Source organism: Trachinotus anak, unplaced genomic scaffold, assembly GCF_046630095.1.
Source record: "Trachinotus anak isolate AG129_WGS33_773 ecotype Australia unplaced genomic scaffold, CSIRO_AGI_Tana_v1 ptg000028l, whole genome shotgun sequence".
Classification (NCBI taxonomy): domain Eukaryota; kingdom Metazoa; phylum Chordata; class Actinopteri; order Carangiformes; family Carangidae; genus Trachinotus; species Trachinotus anak.
Genome location: NW_027273879.1, coordinates 1,611,631 through 1,629,623, shown reverse-complemented (window position 1 = coordinate 1,629,623; position 17,993 = coordinate 1,611,631). Strand labels below are relative to the sequence as shown.

The window sequence follows — 17,993 nt, the reverse complement described above, 5'->3', positions numbered from 1 at the left end:
AATGAACAGAAAAGCGCTGATTGAAAGTTCTGAAAGGAGGTTAAGTGAAGTTAAAGTTCAAGCACTGACAGTAATGTAAAAATGGAAGCAATATATTGAGCAATGAGAGGAAAAGATGAAAGCAGTTGAAATGTCAGTTTAGGTGCAACCAGTTGTCGAAGCTGATGTGAATGTGCTTAAAGCTGAAGTTCAAGCACTGGAAGGAGGTAAAAACAGCTGAAATGTTAGTTGAGTAAGAGATGAAAGCAGTTGAAATGTAAGCTGAACAGAAATCACCGGAAACGATTTAAATTGTGGACGTTCAGCAGTTCAAATGTTGGTTTATAAGCACAGTCAACTGTTTGAGTGTCAGCTGAAATGCAACATCTGAAAGTAGCTGAACTGTTAGTTGGAGAATAAATACCAGTTTTCATCAGCTGATGAGTAGAAGGTGAGAGGAGTTGAAGTGTCAGTGAACACATAAAATTATAGACAGTTAAATGGCTCTGTTGTTGCTTTAAAGGCCACAATTTAAAACCTAAAAGTCATGTTGCTTTAAATGTGACACTAAGTAAGAGAGGATTAGTTTGTGTAAATATTGTGAGTAAAAACTAATGTGCACGGGTAACTGCAACCAAACTTAAAACCCTTTAACGAGGTAAAAGAAAAGCTTTCACAGGATCTATATACAACTTACAATTAACCCTGATCCCCCCTTTCTTTTCTTTGTGGTTGAGTAATTTGATTATGTAGCTTTTTGTTATAATTCCATTAAACCTCATCTGGAGACCTTTAGGAACTGAACAGGGATCAGTATTAGTTTAAACTAATTCTGTTTGCCTTGTAGGACAAGGTACAATGAAGCTGACATGAGCTCAGCGCTTAATGAGGATGATAACATTTGGCAAGAAGACAGAGAACAACAAAGACCTGAGGAACAATACTACAGACTAAACAAATTGACAACAATAAAGACCAATTTCTTATTAATGTGGCATTTCTTTCTGCTTGATCCTGCAGTAGGAGGAGTTGTGCTCAACATGACGGATGCAGTTTCTTCCCTTATTTTTCGTAACATGTAAGATATGTCCCACTACCTTCAGAGACTCTGGTTATGCGGTTTGGTCATTGCAGTATAGTTTACTGTCATGTCCATGTTATGGTTCCTGGTAATCTTTATGGGAAATGTTTGTTTCTGGCCTTGAGGCGGTGACAGAGGCTACCACAGACATGGTGATCAATCATGTGACTGAGGATTAAAGGTAGGTAACAGTTTTTATTATGTGGTCTTGGTGTGCAAGGCTGGACAGGGGTCCAACAAGAACTCTCTGGGAGTTTAACCTGGCTGTGTTGGTGGTGTGTGTTACAGGCTGTATCATGTTTAAATATAACACTCTCCACCAAAATAATACTGAAATACAACCACGCACTTCTGATAAAAATTAAAGTCTGTAAGCAGGAAGTCCTGAAACCTGTAGTGACTGAAATGACACTGACATAGCTCTAATATGATGTTCATATCCAGACAACTGTTTATAGTTCTGGCAGGTTAACCTAAGCAACTTCATCCCCCGATGGTACCTTAATAGCTGTGTGTGTGTGGTCAATTGCTATGATAACATCAGTGAAATCCAAGATCTCCGTGTCCTCAGCCACTAAAGCTGTGACTGAAGTTCTTGCCAAATGCCTCAGTGAGAAACCAGACATGGAAGAAGAGGGCGACAGTTCTCCCCACAAAACCAGACGGTTAGCAAATGCAGGTTTTTCTAGGTTTGCACAGAAACAATTTGAAAAAAATTATTGCAGATCTGAAGAGTGGGTTTAATAGAAAAGACACAAAGTTCCTGGTGAGGTTCAAAGGGTCCCCTCAGCTCAGACACATGGAAACTGTTGAAGATGAATACAGTCGACCAGGATGTGTTCACGAGTCTCCAGGACTGGGGCGACCTGATAGCTGAGTGGTTAGGGTGTGTACCACATGAGCTGAAACAATAACACATCCACATGTGGCCTATGCAATCAAACAGGACACATGTACAATAAGAACTTATTCTACATCCGTGATGATCCATGGGAACAGGCCACAAGGAGGCAGCGTAACACTGCGTCATGCTTCCCCACAGCCCCTGTAAACAGTCACTGCTTTACAAAGTCTCTGGAGCTTATTAAGTATGAAGTTAATTTATTTACTTGATTCATATAAATTAATCTGAAATAAGCCATTTCTTTCTTTAATTTTTTTATGTGATGTACTTTTTTTAATCTTTATTTATTTTATTTTATTCCTTCTTTTCAAGTTTGACTTTATCTATTTAATATGCTTGTGCTCAACCTTAGGTAGTTATATTTTTCTGTCAGTAAGTACCTCCTTTGTTTGTATTTTGATTTGTTTGTGAATAAAGTTTATTTTAAAAAACAAAAACAGAGCAGAACCGAGACTGACAACTGACAGACCTGTTCGTGAGTTTTTAAAACAGTAACCATGGAGACAAGAGGACCATCAGATTCATCACAAACGCTGGTGACGCCGCTGATTTCAGAAGAAACTGTTCGCCCCTCTACTGAATCCTTTCTCTCGAGGGTGACAGCAGAACAGCGGGCTTTATTAAAATCAGATGCCCCTGATGCTACCACAAAACTTCTTTTGGCAGACCTGCTTTTGGAGATAATTGCAGTCATCACAAAAGTGGTGTTGACGGCCCTTAGGGGCCACAATGTATTAGTGTCTGAGGAGTGTGTTCAGACCAGTCTGGGCAACGCACTGTCTCAAAGTTTTGCTGAGGCACTGGACGTTACAGACGAGGTCCAGTGCGTCAGCTCTGAGCGACTGTCAGTCTTGATTGGGAAAGAGGTGACAGAAAGTGTCAATTCTGCCCCGTCCACCAACATGTCCTCTGCTGAGTCTTCACTAGGTCACGTCCCTCCATCCCGCACACTTAACAAGGTGGTTCGTCAGGCCTGCAAAACATTAAAGGAACTTGCAGCCAAAATGAAAGTGTGCAAAACACCACTGAGCACAGGAAGCCAGACCACGTCCATACAGACGATAATTAGCAGGGCAGTGAGTGCATTCACTGAACCTCTGATGGCTGAACGGTCACACTCTGACTCTGAGCTGCCGCAAGTTGAATCTCTGGAGATTCAAAGTTTTGCAGAAAACATTGTTCAGTCAAGTCTTAAAGAGACTGAGAGTTTGCAAGAAACACAATGTTCAGGTCCGAGCCCCAAATCCCAAAAGAGGCACAAAATTGTACAATTGATTGTAGCTGACTCCTCCCACCCTGGACACAAACTCTTTGTGACACTCCCCTCTGGCAGGAGGCTGCGGTCCTTCAGGACCAAAACCTCTCGCCACAAAAACAGCTTCTTCTCATCTGCTATCAGCCTCATCAACAAGGCCAGAGAGCCCCACTGTTGCTGATCCCCCTGATCCTCAATTGCACCAATCACCAGAAAAAATTCCTTGTATGTGAAAACATACTTGGCAATAAAACTGATTCTGATTCTGATTCTTAAAATGTCTCTGAAAGGACTCAAGACAAAGACAAAGAAGTTCTTTGGAAAGAGGTTCATCAACGCATCCATTCGTCGGACAGTGGTACAGCTAAAGGCTAAAGTCCACCAGGACTCTGAAGTGGAAAGCAGAGAATCTGTCCAGTCTCTCGTGGCTAATATTGAGTCTCTGCTTCTGACAGAAGGTGGAGACAAACAAACAAGTGGGAATGAAGTTTCTGTGTTGCAGAGATTCAAACAGCTTTCACCTGACACCGTCCTGATCTTCACTAAAGAACTCAGTGACTTACTCCACAGTCGCCTGACAGATGGGGAGGCGCCGGACATTATTCCAAAGCCGATTCAGTCAGATGCTAACATGCACCTTGACATACAGAGCAAAGTGGTTTGTTTCCTGGCTCTGATTAGCTGGTGGCTGAAGACTCAGGCACAGGGTGGCGCTCGCTGTGATGGACACTGAGCCACTGTCGGCATCGCAGCTCCCAGAGGAGACGGCGCCTTCGGCAGCTGCTGCCTCAGTTTGTGAGGAGGATACAAGAGCCCAGGCAGCAAAAAACAAAATGTGTGTCAGGGTTCTTGTGGAGAAACTCGTCACGCGCATATTCAAAAAGGCAAAAGTGATCTTTACTAAAGACTCAGAGGCCATCATTCAACATGTGTTTGAAAAAACATGGGCGCCGATCTTCACATCACCCCAGACGCCATTCATTCCCTCGACAAGACCGTTTTCAAGGAGCTATGTCAGAGATGGAACGATGCAGAGATGGTGCTGATTTCCATGAAGCTACAGGAACCAGAACTCGATGAATGCATTGCTTCTTCTTTCAAGAGACACCTGACAGCCCCCAAACAGCACAACGCCGTCTCTAGATTCTTCTCCTCTGTGAGAAAAGGCATCTCCACCATCTTCAGACGCAGAAATAACGTCACTGTCATTTAGATGACATGTAATATTCATTGTCTCTCTTTTCATTCAAGGTGAATATTATGAATAATTCCTCTCTCCTCTCTCCTTTCTTCTTTCTCCTCTCTGTATAGATTTAGGTATATATATAGGTTTCTTCCCACATTCTTCAAAATCATAACATAAATAATAATTAAAAAAAAAAAAACATTCAAGTTCTGCTGTTTCAATTATACCCTCATGTGTATGAAGTACAATGAAAACTGTGTTCTGTTCTAACAGTTTGTTCATATTAAATTCACTTGCATCAGCACTGAAATCAAAGTCATGACCCAAAATAGTCAGTAGGTAAGTTATATTTTCAGATTTTATGTTAATGTATGTTTGCATTGCTCATTTGAGTCATTTTTACAATGCAACAATTCATTTTTTTGAGCTCCCTCTCTCCAGTATTACAGCTTTTTTGTAAGAAGTTCACTCCAGCATCATTCAAACTAAACTGATGTTTCACAAGTTATAGTCTGAGAGTCTCACCAGGTTCAACCAATAAAAATTAATTAAACTTTTAACTTTAAGACCAGGGCCTGTTTTAATCAAACGATAATAATCAATTATATGGAGGATCAATCAGAACGATCAGAATCAACACGACTGTAATGTGTGTTTGATGGTTTGATTTCAAAGTCACTGTCACTGAAAAACCTGCTGTGATGTGGGAATTTTCAGTATTTCAGTCTAGTTTGGTCTTTGGATTTCACTTCATATGTATTTTAGATACTATGCACATAGCACTGGAGCCCTCTACTGGTCCTGCACTGAAATAACTCAACATACCTGCACTGCCATAACAGCACCGAGTAAAACAGAAAAAGACAGACTAGAAACTAGACATTACAAAAAAAAAAAAAAAAAGACAGAGTACTTTTATTCTGAAAGTAAAATTCAAATCAAATCAAATAAATACAAATCAAATACAAAAACAATAAGGTAGGTAGGCTATAAGAAACCAATACGATGGAAGGCTATAGAACTATAGACTAACTTCAATATGAAAAATAAAAAAATAGAACAGAGATTGGACATATATTCATAAATATACTTGTCAGTGGTGATTGAGGATACCAGCCAACGTCACTTCTGCTGTCAAACACTTCACATTTCCTACAAAAGACTTGTTTCCAAGTTAAACTGTGATACAGCTGTTACTCTGTTCTTGTATTGAGGTAATAAACTACAGCTATATTTTTTAAAATGTGTATTCTTTTTCCTTTTTACAGACACAGATTGTGAATTTACAATAGTATCATACTGTATTTCATAATAATTGTAAAATACTGGTAAATATTCATCCCTTACATGTAAATTAACAGTCATTGCGGTCAGTTAATCAATAACAGTAAATAACTGAAATTTAACAGCATAAAACAGTCGTTTTCAAGCTTCGAAAATCCTGCTAAAATTGGCAAACAAATCATCGTTTTACTGATTATTGGAAACTAATTGTTCTGTTTTGATGATAACATTGTTCTTCCTCGAACTTCCTGTGTCTGATAATGTTTCATTAGCTAGCATCATTAGCTAGCTAACAGCAAACGGTGTCATTTTCAGTAATTTCATTAAACATTCGTATAAATAAGGTACAGTGTCCTTAGAGACTCGACTGACTCCAGCCAACAGGCAGTGAAGTTAATTTTATTAACTTATTGCATTGAAGAAGTAGCTAACTTGCTAACATAACTGTAGTTTTCAAGCTTCAAAAATACGCACTTTTCATCCCTTTGTGACTCCAGTCACTTCACACACGATAATGTTTCATTAGCTCAGGTTGCTAAAATTGGCAAACAAAGCTCTGTAGTTGGAGCTCCATTAGCTAGCTAGCATCATTAGCTAGCTAGCACCATTAGCTAGCTAACAGCAAACGTGTAATATTCAGTAATTTCATTAAACATTTGTATAATAAGGTACAGTGTCCTTAGAGACTCGACTGACTCCGGCCAACAGGCAGTGAAGTTAACTTTATTAACTTATTGCATTGAAGAAGCAGCTAACGTGTTTACTTGTGCTACTACGGAGCCGACTGTACAACCGCCGAGTGGAAGGACGGAGGATTTTCAAAAACAAGTGGGGCCCATGGAGAAGTGAGATGAGTCAGTGTGTTATTCCCAGGAGCGACTTTAAAACCAGATAAAACACATTTTACTGTGTCTCTTCATTTAAACTGTATGATATTGTCATATTAGCCTACCTCTCCGTTTCTCTGTCACATTTGTTGTCAAACAGTTCACATTTACTCGTGCAAAAGACTTGTTTCCAAACTGGACTGTGATACAGTTCTGTTACTGTGAGTTACCATCACTGTTAATCAATAACAGTAAATAACTGTAATTTAACAGCATAAAACAGTCGTTTTCAAGCTTCGAAAATCCTGCTAAAATTGGCAAACAAAGCTCTGTAGTTAGAGCATCGTTAGCTAGCTAACACCATTAGCTAGCTAACAGCAAACGGTGTCATTTTCAGTCATTTCATTAAACATTTGTATAAATAAGGTACAGTGTCCTTAGAGACTCGACTGACTCCAGCCAACAGCCAGTGAAGTTAACTTTATTAACTTATTGCATTGAAGAAGTAGCTAACTTGCTAACATAACTGTAGTTTAACAGCATAAAACAGTAGTTTTCAAGCTTCAAAAATACGCACTTTTCATCCCTTTGTGACTCCAGTCACTTCACACACGATAATGTTTCATTAGCTCTGTTTCATTAGCTCAGGTTGCTAAAATTGGCAAACAAAGCTCTGTAGTTAGAGCTCCGTTAGCTAGCTAGCATCATTAGCTAGCTAGCACCATTAGCTAGCTAACGGCAAACGTGTAATATTCAGTAATTTCATTAAACATTTGTATAATAAGGTACAGTGTCTTTAGAGACTCGACTGACTCCGGCCAACAGGCAGTGAAGTTAACTTTATTAACTTATTGCATTGAAGAAGCAGCTAACGTGTTTACTTGTGCTACTACGGAGCCGACTGTACAACCGCCGAGTGGAAGGACGGAGGATTTTCAAAAACAAGTGGGGCCCATGGAGAAGTGAGATGAGTCAGTGTGTTATTCCCAGGAGCGACTTTAAAACCAGATAAAACACATTTTACTGTGTCTCTTCATTTAAACTGTATGATATTGTCATATTAGCCTACCTCTCCGTTTCTCTGTCACATTTGTTGTCAAACAGTTCACATTTACTCGTGCAAAAGACTTGTTTCCAAACTGGACTGTGATACAGTTCTGTTACTGTGAGTTACCATCACTGTTAATCAATAACAGTAAATAACTGTAATTTAACAGCATAAAACAGTCGTTTTCAAGCTTCGAAAATCCTGCTAAAATTGGCAAACAAAGCTCTGTAGTTAGAGCATCGTTAGCTAGCTAACACCATTAGCTAGCTAACAGCAAACGGTGTCATTTTCAGTCATTTCATTAAACATTTGTATAAATAAGGTACAGTGTCCTTAGAGACTCAACTGACTCCAGCCAACAGCCAGTGAAGTTAACTTTATTAACTTATTGCATTGAAGAAGTAGCTAACTTGCTAACATAACTGTAGTTTAACAGCATAAAACAGTAGTTTTCAAGCTTCAAAAATACGCACTTTTCATCCCTTTGTGACTCCAGTCACTTCACACACGATAATGTTTCATTAGCTCTGTTTCATTAGCTCAGGTTGCTAAAATTGGCAAACAAAGCTCTGTAGTTAGAGCTCCGTTAGCTAGCTAGCATCATTAGCTAGCTAGCACCATTAGCTAGCTAACGGCAAACGTGTAATATTCAGTAATTTCATTAAACATTTGTATAATAAGGTACAGTGTCTTTAGAGACTCGACTGACTCCGGCCAACAGCCAGTGAAGTTAACTTTATTAACTTATTGCATTGAAGAAGCAGCTAACGTGTTTACTTGTGCTACTACGGAGCCGACTGTACAACCGCCGAGTGGAAGGACGGAGGATTTTCAAAAACAAGTGGGGCCCATGGAGAAGTGAGATGAGTCAGTGTGTTATTCCCAGGAGCGACTTTAAAACCAGATAAAACACATTTTACTGTGTCTCTTCATTTAAACTGTATGATATTGTCATATTAGCCTACCTCTCCGTTTCTCTGTCACATTTGTTGTCAAACAGTTCACATTTACTCGTGCAAAAGACTTGTTTCCAAACTAGACTGTGATACAGTTCTGTTACTGTGAGTTACCATCACTGTTAATAACAGTAAATAACTGTAATTTAACAGCATAAAACAGTCGTTTTCAAGCTTCGAAAATCCTGCTAAAATTGGCAAACAAAGCTCTGTAGTTAGAGCATCGTTAGCTAGCTAGCATCATTAGCTAGCTAACAGCAAACGGTGTCATTTTCAGTCATTTCATTAAACATTTGTATAAATAAGGTACAGTGTCTTTAGAGACTCGACTGACTCCAGCCAACAGCCAGTGAAGTTAACTTTATTAACTTATTGCATTGAAGAAGTAGCTAACTTGCTAACATAACTGTAGTTTTCAAGCATAAACAGTTTAACAGCATAAAACAGTAGTTTTCAAGCTTCGAAAATACGCGCTTTCACCCCTTTGTGACTCCAGTCACTTCACTCCAGTCACTTCATCATCGTTTTACTGATTATTGGAGACTAATTGTTCTGTTTTGATGATAACATTGTTCTTCCTCGAACTTCCTGTGTCTGATAATGTTTCATTAGCTGAAATTGGCAAACAAAGCTCTGTAGTTAGAGCTCCGTTAGCTAGCTAGCATCATTAATTTTAATTTCATTTCATTTAATTTCATTAAACATTTGTATAATAAGGTACAGTGTCTTTAGAGACTCGACTGACTCCGGCCAACAGCCAGTGAAGTTAACTTTATTAAAGTTACTGACCCATTGCAGGGTGAAGCAGTAGCTAACACGTGTTTACTTGTGCTCCTACGGAGCCGACGGCTGCTGTGAATCATGTGAGGTTGTTGTTAGGCCTGGGCTTTTGAATAACCCCTAATTTGTTTAACTATTATAATTATTTTATTTTTTGCCACGTGTTGGCACGCAGGGAATTTGTGTGAGGCTGTTGTTGGTGCCTGCGCTGTAACGAACTGCTGTAATTTTACAGTGGATTTACAACAGTACAGTGTGTTTCATGATAAAATATTGTTAAAAATTCATCCCTCACATGTAAATTAACAGTTATTAACAGCGGTTTTTAAAAATGAATTGTTGAAGTTAAAGTTTTGTCACAAAACTATGTTGTTATGTATCCTTGGGGTTTTTTAATGTGGTTATACAGGAGTTCTGGAGCTTTCTTGGTGAGTATACGGTGTAAACCTGTGTATCACGTAGACTGCACCACGGCCTGAAACTGACAAAATGTAGTAAAAGGTCATCAGACAAATCAACAAGAAATTATATCAGTCACAGTAATGACATTGAGTGGCTGAAGTGACTACTTCATCATTGTCTTTCCACGTTGTAATGTTAGCCTTGTTGATGAGGCTAATAGCAGACAGGAAGAAGCTGTTTTTGTGGCGAGAGGTTTTGGTCCTGAAGGACCGCAGCCTCCTGCCAGAGGGGAGTGTCTCAAAGAGTTTGTGTCCAGGGTGGGAGGAGTCAGCTACAATCTTCCTTGCACGCCTCAGAGTCCTTGAGGCGTACAGGTCCTGGAGGGACGGAAGATTGCAGCCAATCACCTTCTCAGCAGAGTGGATGATACGCTGCAGTCTGTTATTGTCCCTCTCCGTGGCAGCAGCGTACCAGATGGTGATGGAGGAGGTGAGGATGGACTCAATGATGGAGGTGTAGAAGTTCACCATCATAGTCCTTGGCAGGTTGAACTTCTTCAACTGCCTCAGGAAATACATCCTCTGCTGAGCTTTTTTGATGAGGGAGCTGATGTTCAGCTCCCATTTGAGATCCTGTGTGATGGTGGTTCCCAAGAAGCGGAAATGCTCCACGGTAGCCACGGGGGAGTCGCACAGGGTGATGGGGGTGGGTGGGGCTGGGCTCTTCCTGAAGTCCACTATCATCTCCACTGTCTTCAGAGCGTTTAGCTCTAGGTTGTTCTGCCTGCACCAGGTCACCAGACGCTCAGTCTCCCACCTGTAGGCAGACTCATCGCCATCAGAGATGAGTCCAATGAGAGTGGTGTCGTCTGCAAACTTCAGGAGCTTGACAGACTGATGACTGGAGGTGCAGGTGTTGGTGTACAGGGAGAAGAGCAGAGGAGAAAGAACGCAGCCTTGCGGGGATCCAGTGCTGATGGTCTGGGAGTCAGACACGTGCTTTCCTAGCTTCACGTGCTGCCTCCTGTCAGACAGGAAGTCGGTGATCCACCTGCAGGTGGAGTCAGGCACGCTCAGCTGGGAGAGCTTGTCCTGCAGCAGAGCCGGGATGATGGTGTTGAAGGCAGAGCTGAAGTCCACAAACAGGATCCTGGCATAGGTCCCTGAGGAGTCCAGGTGCTGGAGGATGAAGTGGAGAGCCATGTTGACAGCGTCGTCTACAGACCTGTTGGCTCTGTAGGCGAACTGCAGGGGGTCCAGGAGTGGGTCAGTGATGGATTTGAGGTGGGACAGGACAAGGCGCTCAAATGATTTCATGACCACAGAGGTCAGGGCAATGGGTCTATAGTCATTTAGACCTGTGGGCCTTGGTTTTTTGGGGACAGGGATGATGGTGGAGGATTTGAAGCAGGCTGGCACGTGGCAGATCTCCAGTGAGGTGTTGAAGATGTCTGTGAACACTGGAGACAGCTGATCAGCACAGTGCTTCAGGGATGATGGAGAGACAGAGTCAGGACCGGCTGCTTTGCGGGGGTTCTGCTTCTTAAAAAGCCTGTTGACATCTCTCTCCAGGATAGAGAGAGACGTTCCTTTGGTAGAGGAGGAGGAGGGTTCTGATGTGGCTCTGATGTGGAGGTTAGTGTCAGGCTTGTCCCACTGTCTTTCAAAGCGGCAGTAGAACTCATTCAGATCGTTGGCCAGACGGAAGTCGTTAATGGAGTGGGGGGGTTTAGGTTTGTAGTTTGTGATCTTTCTGAGCCCTTTCCAGACAGAAGCAGAGTCATTGGCTGAGAACTGGAGCTGAAGTTTCTCAGAGTACAGTCGTTTAGCTTCTCTCACCGCTTTGCTAAACCTGTACTTGGACTCTTTAAACCTGTCCCTGTCCCTACTCCTGAAAGCTTCCTCCTTTTGCCTCCTGAGCTGACTGAGCTTAGCTGTGAACCAGGGTTTGTCATTGTTATAACTCACCCTGGTGCATGATGGGATACAGCAATCCTCACAGAAGCTGATGTATGACGTCACAGCCTCTGTGAACTCATCCAGACTGTTGGAAGCAGTCCTGAACACCTCCCAGTCAGTGCAGTCCAAACATGCCGCAGATCCTCTATGGCTTCACTGCTCCACTGCTTTGATGTCCTCGCAACAGGTTTACATAGTTTTAGTTTCTGCCTGTATGTGGGAATCAGGTGGACCATGACATGGTCAGAGTGGCCCAGTGCAGCCCGGGGGACGGCGTGATAAGCACCACTGATTGTGGTGTAACAGTGGTCCAGAGTGTTCCCCTCTCTGGTCGGGCAATTAACAAACTGTCTGTATTTGGGCAGTTCGTGAATTTAAGTTGGTGTTTTTATACAATAAGAAATTTTGCATTTTTTCATTGTGGTTATGAAATATTCTGTCTTATCCATGGTTTAATACAAAACACAAACATCAGACAAATGGATGAAGCTACAGAAATACGTTGTTTTGATGATCTTTCTTGATGATATTTTGCATTTTAACATCCAAATATTCATTTAACCACTCATCTGTTCATTAAATGTATTTTGTTTATACTGTTGAAAATAAATACTTTACTAGTATTACAGCTTGAATGCATTTAAAACAAATAAACTTAAATCCTTTCTCAAGATGCAAAAGTACCAGAGGACTAAAAAAGAGCCAAGTGCAGTTTAAATAATAACGCTGTCACGTTTCACCTCCTAATTCAGTTGCCCTTCTGTTCAAAGGTCTGTGCTCTCCTTGCTCCGGGGCGTCCTGGTTCACTCAGTGATGTAACTGTGCAGAGTGAGACGGCTTCACAGCCAGACGAGACGTCCTCTCACCGTTGTCTCCTTCACCTCGTGCACAGACTGAACCGAGACGTGCTGTTATTTCTAAGCCTGCAGCATTTTTACATCAGGACATTACCTTTGCAGTTAGTCTCAGCTGTAAATTCTGCTGTATACTGAAAAATTATTGTTAGCTGAAGAACAAAAAGCCTGCAGCTGCTTTTTTTTGGCCGTGTTTGGTTGTTTCCACAGGTTTGATCGTTGGGAACTGCGATGAGGAGTGGAGGGGACACACACAGTTGGAAATGTGGAAATGATCCAAGAGGAAACTGCTCATCTGCAGCTGACACTGAAAGCAAAGACTCAGCGGTTTGTTGAAATGTTTATGTTCTGTGGTTGTCTGAGTTTGTTTTGAACTGTATTTGCACTTTAAAGTGATTTTCAGTGGCAGAAGAAGAACTCAGAAATACTGTTACAGGTAAAAATCTTATGTAAGAGTACAGAAGTATTACCAACAGAAGATACTTTAAGCACCAAATGTAAAAATCCTCATTATGCAGAACTAATTGAATCTAAAAAATGTAGCAGAGTAAAAAGTAGAATATTTGCTGAAATATAGTGGAGTAAAAATATAAAGTAGAGGAAAATGGAAATACTCAAAGTAAAAGTACCTCAAAATTCAGCGTTAAGTACGTGACTTAAGTGGAAGTTCAGAGTATCTTCTCCACTTGGGGGCAGCAGAACAAGCTGTAAACATAATTATTCCAACTTTGTCTCAGTGAACTCATGTTTCGTCTGTTGTTTAGATACAGCAAACATAAACAGTCAAGGCAATTTTTATTTATATAGCACTAAATCACAACAGAAGTTATCTCAAGGCAGTTTTCAAATAGTGCAAGTCTAGACTGTCTCTTTATAACAGCGATTACAGAGACTCAGCAGTTCCCACCACGAGCAAACACACAAAAAAAGCTTCCTTTAAAGAGGAAACCTCGAGCAGAACCAGACTCAGAGTGGGCAGCCATCTACCTCCACCCCATGGAGACTACAATACCCATGAGCATCCTGTGGAGAAGAAGTCAGTCAGAGGACCAGGACCGTCCAAGCATCTGCCCACACGGCAACGTGTCGATTCATTTGAAGGACGAGTTGCAAAAACAAAGCAAGAAATCATTCAATGCAGCTTAAATTCTTCTCTTTGTATTTCTCTCTTTATTCCTCCTGTCATAATATCCTTTCTTATCTCTGACCCCCCGATCACCCCCCCTCCCCTCTCTCTCTCTACCTCCTTTTTCTGTCTCTTTCAGGGCGACGTCAGCTGGAGACAGACAAGAAATGAGACTCACACACACACTCACGAACACACACACACACACACTCTCACACTTCCACACATTCACACATTTAGAGCGAAACCAGCAGCACCTGGACGATTCCTCTGAAGGACTCCATACCCAGGGTTATTCATGACATTACTCAACAGAGACATTTGTATGTTTGCATGCAGGGCAGGCAGTCAGTCACATGTCCACACACACACACACACACACACACACACACACACACACACACACACTCTACACATCATTGACCTTAAGCTCTCAGCATGCATGGTAATGAATTTGGCATTTAACCGTCATTTGTCATCAGCAGAGCTTCCCTGTCTGTCCCCTGCTCTGTCCTACTGTCACACTGCTCTCTGCCTCTGTGGCCTTTCTCTCTCTCTTTCCCCCAAAATGTTTCCCTGAAAACTATTTAGGTTTTTATGGTGATTATGATTTTTCAAATGATCCGAAGCATCCTGTATGTCTCTGTGTGATAAAGAAAACCGTAAAGCTAAGTGAACTCTTGTAAAAGACACCTGTTTGTCTTGGCTCATGAGAACAAACATTCATACATGTTTTTGAATCATGCCAGCAGCTCGGCCGTATTAGAGCATGAGTGTTATTATTGACATCCCTTGTACAGATGTCTGAAATATCTCAAAAATACTCTGTGAATAGTCATTAAATTCTCCGCAGACAGTCGTGGTGCCCAAAGGATGAATCCTACTCATGCTTGTGTGCTTATGTGTTATCAGGTGGATTGTCAAGAGATGTGTTGCAGCTATTGAAGGAACCCAAAGGATAAATTCTTTATAAATTATTTCTTGATAAATTAAACAGCTTTGGGGAGTTTTCCTGTCAAAGTTTTAGTTATTCAGTGAAACATCTCAACATCTACATGATGGATTGACACCAACGGCAGATGCAGCTGCAGGGATGATGTATTTTTGTAGGCCAACCCAGACGTTAGCATCACCCTGGTTCCCTTGATAAAAAGCCAACAGGATTTTTACATTGTCTTTTGGATGATTAGAGAAAATCAGCAACAGTTTCTGATCCTGACAGGTTCTGTTCAGCAGGATCATCTTCACTAATGACTCCGCTTTATGATGTTTGAAGCCTAAATACAATCAGCAGCAGTAAAAAGCTCATGTTAGGCTATACTGTAGTTCAGCCATTTAACCAAAGACAGGGAACAAGAAGTGCTAACATGCTAACTAATTTCTGGGTTTTAGGAATATGAGCTGTTATGCTCATGTTTATGAGGTCTTGAATGATCCCTCCATGAAGAAATACACAAACACAAGCACAATTAAGTTAATACAAATGTATATTAAACACAAAGTTATCCCAAAAATCCCAACACAAAATTCCACACCAGGTTTTCACTTAGTCTTTCTTTTTCTTTTGGGTTAAAAAACCCACTTAATTCAGTTCCTTTCAGTTTCTGTCCTTTTTAAAAAGAAAAATAAATAAATAGATAAATTAAGTTCCGTTCCAACAGTTCAAAAATAGGAATATATAAATCGGCACAAAAAAAAAGTTCTACTCAGTCTGTCGTATGTCAGTCAGTCACAATCCCGTCCAGTCCTAATCCAGTGCAGGTGAAAAACCTCTCTGTTCTCTGAAAGCAGAGCAAATGAATTCCCCTGTGGTCAGTCCTAGGATGAGGAAGATTTACGAAGCCTCAGGTCTTCCTGGCATTTTCTGTTGTTAAGTTAAGATTAAACTGTTAACACTTAGCGTGCCCGCTCTGCTCGTCTCTCTCGTTAGCTCATGGGCAGCCCTTTGAGCCTCGTCTTCTCTAACCAGCTCGAGTTTTATCACTGAAGCATCACTTCTGCATCATTTGCAGATCTGATTCCATCACATCATGCAGCCGTCAGAGCACAGCCTCCTCTTACTGTGCAGCATAGCATCCTGGAGCTAATACAGACAGGCAGTGCTGAGCCACTCCTTAGCTGTTCTGCAGGTCTCCTCGCTGGCTTATGTAAGTGTGTGTGTTTGCATAACCGGCTCTTAATTATGCAAATATGTGAGGGAAGAGTCGGACATGAACCACCTCAAGCTTAATGGTTGAGATTTAATTAGCAAACTGGTTCATTTGTGGTCAAAACATCAAACTCACTGTGTGTGATGAGAGGGTCCTGGTGCTGTGTTGACAGGTCGCACTCATCTATAAATTCAGCAGGAAGTGATGTGGGGAAATGTGCGCACGCACACACACACACACACACACACACACACACACACACACACACACACGCTGTCATAAACCAGGATTGCAGTGGGTGTTTGTGTGTGTCCTCATGTCTCTGGGATCTCTACATCATCCTGATTATTTGAATGTGACTGTGTGTGTGTGTGTGTGTTTACTTCACTACAGTTCAGAGGGAAATATTTTACTTTTCTTCCTCTACATTTAAATGATAACTTTATTTACTCTGCAGATTCTGATTATTAATACAAAATATAAATCAATTGATAAATGATGATGTGTTATTACAGATGAAGCTACCCAGCAGTATATAAAGTCAGTCAAGCTTAAGTCAGTACTTTTACTTATGGTACTGCTACTATATTTGATCCTAATATTTTTATGAATGCAGGACTCAGAGTATTTTTACTGTGTAGTATTAATGTGAGTATTAGTATTTTTACTTTTTAAAAGATCTGAGTACTTCTGCCTTCGCTGTTATTTTGTAATGGGTTGATTTGAATTCATTTGCCTGTGTGAAGGACTTGAAAAAATGATGCTTTACAGTGTAAAACTTCAAGTGTCTTAAAAGCTGAAAAGTGAAAAACAAAGCTTTTTATTTTGATATCTTGCATCACTTCCTGTTCGTTGGGCCTAAAACTCAATTCAACATCTGTGTCAATCCCCAAAACCTCCTTAAACCCGACCTTCAGACTGAGGAAGCCTGATTTTTAACTTTTGATTCTTTAACGACGGGAACCCAAACTCAACTCTCCGTCCTGTTGCATGAACCGACACTTTGTTCACATCTTGTGCCTCAACATGAGCTTGTTTTGGCACTTTTTCAAGCTTGAATTAACATTCAATTCCGTGCAAATCTCCCGGCAGGCCAAATGTTTGGCCAATTAAGTGTGCAATGTGGCGTAATTACACAGCAGGCACAGGCGGGGGAGGCCAGAGGAAAATGATTAGACATTACAGCGAAGGAGCCACAAGGGGGCAACAACAGGCCGACCACTGCCGCACATTTTGGGATGACTGGCGGTTGTTTAATTTTAGTTGAACCTCTGAGGGGCAGAGAGTGGTCCCCTGGGACACACCGGCCACAGCTAGATAAATCAAAGTGGCTCCACAGACGCTGAGGCTGCAGCGTTCCTCGTGTCAGTGTAACGTCCCACATGTGTGACAGTGACAGCGTTCGGCTTTGTTGCTCCACTGACTGTTCTCGAAGATGGCTTAAGGTTAAGTCTTGTCTATGTTGACTGAATAATAGAATTACATAATCATTATGGTCTCTAATTGCACAGTGCAGCAGGCCTATTGGATTTGTATTGTATTGCACATAATAAGTGCAGCTGTTTTGCTTGAGGGAACATAAAGGACCAAAAATAGATGTATTAGAAAGCATTTCCATATGGTGCGTGAAGCCAAGCCATTTTACAGCACACGTATACAGTCAGGAAGGCTGAGTTAAATGGATGAGAGCGGCTTTAACAGTACAAACAGTAACAGAACAGGAAATTTTATTTTTTAATTGGTGATTGAAGAAGATGTGCAAAAAGAATTTAGGTCCTTTACTTGAAATTTGCCGTTTCAAAATCTCATTTAAAGAAAGAAAAATAGTATTATCAGCAAAATATACTTAAAGTGTTAAAAACTAAAGTACTCACTCTGCAGAAAAATGTCTCCTGTGACTGATCTCTGATTCTCTCTGACATTATTAGATCATTAGATCATTAACCCTGAGTCATTGATGCTTCAGCAGCATTTTACTGTTGTAGCTGCTCCAGGTGGAGCTGCTTTAACTACGTCATATACAGTCATTAAAGCAGCTCCAGTGGTTCCCAACCTAAGGGTCAGGCCCTTCCAAAGGGGTCATCAGATAAGTCTGGGGGGTCGTGAGATGTTTGATGGATCATGAAGAAGAAAGAAAAAAAAACAAAGTTGTGATTCAGACATTTGTGTTCATGATTTGGACCTTTCTTAAAGCTCCATCCAG

At 41.1% G+C, this 17,993-nt stretch overlaps 1 long non-coding RNA gene across 1 annotated transcript; it reads left to right on the top strand.

Moving 5' to 3' along the window:
• Window positions 1-12,485: 12,485 nt before the first annotated feature.
• Window positions 12,486-13,906, top strand: LOC139611662 (uncharacterized). Its single transcript, XR_011686340.1, has 3 exons — window positions 12,486-12,618; window positions 12,725-12,841; window positions 13,780-13,906. It is a non-coding gene; the product is annotated as an uncharacterized lncRNA (long non-coding RNA).
• Window positions 13,907-17,993: the final 4,087 nt, after the last annotated feature.